The sequence below is a fragment of the Theobroma umbraticum genome, unplaced genomic scaffold (genome assembly GCF_002168275.2).
Source record: "Theobroma umbraticum cultivar Fairchild unplaced genomic scaffold, ASM216827v3 scaffold_12.1, whole genome shotgun sequence".
In the NCBI taxonomy this organism is placed as follows: domain Eukaryota; kingdom Viridiplantae; phylum Streptophyta; class Magnoliopsida; order Malvales; family Malvaceae; genus Theobroma; species Theobroma umbraticum.
The window spans coordinates 4,209,934-4,210,981 of record NW_018397269.1 but is presented as its reverse complement, the minus strand read 5'-3'; positions in this window follow the sequence as shown (position 1 = coordinate 4,210,981).

The following is a 1,048-nucleotide window of genomic DNA, read 5'->3' as shown; positions in this document are numbered from 1 at the left end:
TGTTGCACATTATGGGTTAACTCACTCGTGCATGTGTGCGATGTTTTACAGATGTAGTCCAGACAATATGAGAATCTTGACAGTAGCCTTATTGTGTCAAGGGAGAAGTGGGTGTTCAATGTCTCTATTAACGCCCACTGTAAGTGGTCGCAACTACATTACATCAGCAAGACTCTCCAAGAGAAAGAGGAATATGATTCAGTCTAGCGAACGTGCTTCAGAATGCTGCTCGACATATATCCACAAGGCTACTTTTGTGCTGGACTCTTGCATAACATCATGATTCGTCAAATCAGCGAAAGAGATTCAATAGAGCATGAGCTATGGTTTGCCATTGGCAAGAGCAAGGCACGTATATCGAAGTAAGAGTTATGCCTTATCACAGAACTGAAGTTTGATAGATTTCCTGATGTGTTCAGCCGACCGTACGAGGTTGATGGAGAAGAAATTCATGCAAAATACTAGAACGGGCAGAAGAGTGTTAAGCTGCAATGGTTTCTTCAAACGTTCCGCGATGGCAACTTTCAACGACCAGGAGACGTGACTAAGATGGTACTCATCTTGATCGTGAATAACATTTTATTTGGTCAAGACTACCGTAGATGAGTAATGCCTTGGCTGTTCTCATTGGTGGAAAACATCGATGCTTGGAAGTCTTCCTATGGGGTCACTATGTTTGGAGGCTAACCTTGGATTACCTTTTGAAGGGGTTCGAAGTCTTTGCCTCAAACTTGCAGAAGGATACTCGTTTACGATACAATATTTACAAATTTGTGTGGGTGATTCAGGTACTATCACGTAACATTTAACATTTTTCTTTTGACATAATAATTTATGGTTGCATTCATTTAGCATTTACGATCTGATAATGGTTACATTTGACATGTAGTTCTGGGCAATGGAGGCAATCCTAGCCTTGCGACAAATAGTTACCCTATCTGCTTCGAAGGACAACATCTACCCACATATGCGCAAATGGTAGTGCAATTAAAAACCAAAAGACTTCTATAAGGTAGTTCAGAAGTTGGAGTCATCTGAGCATGTGAGT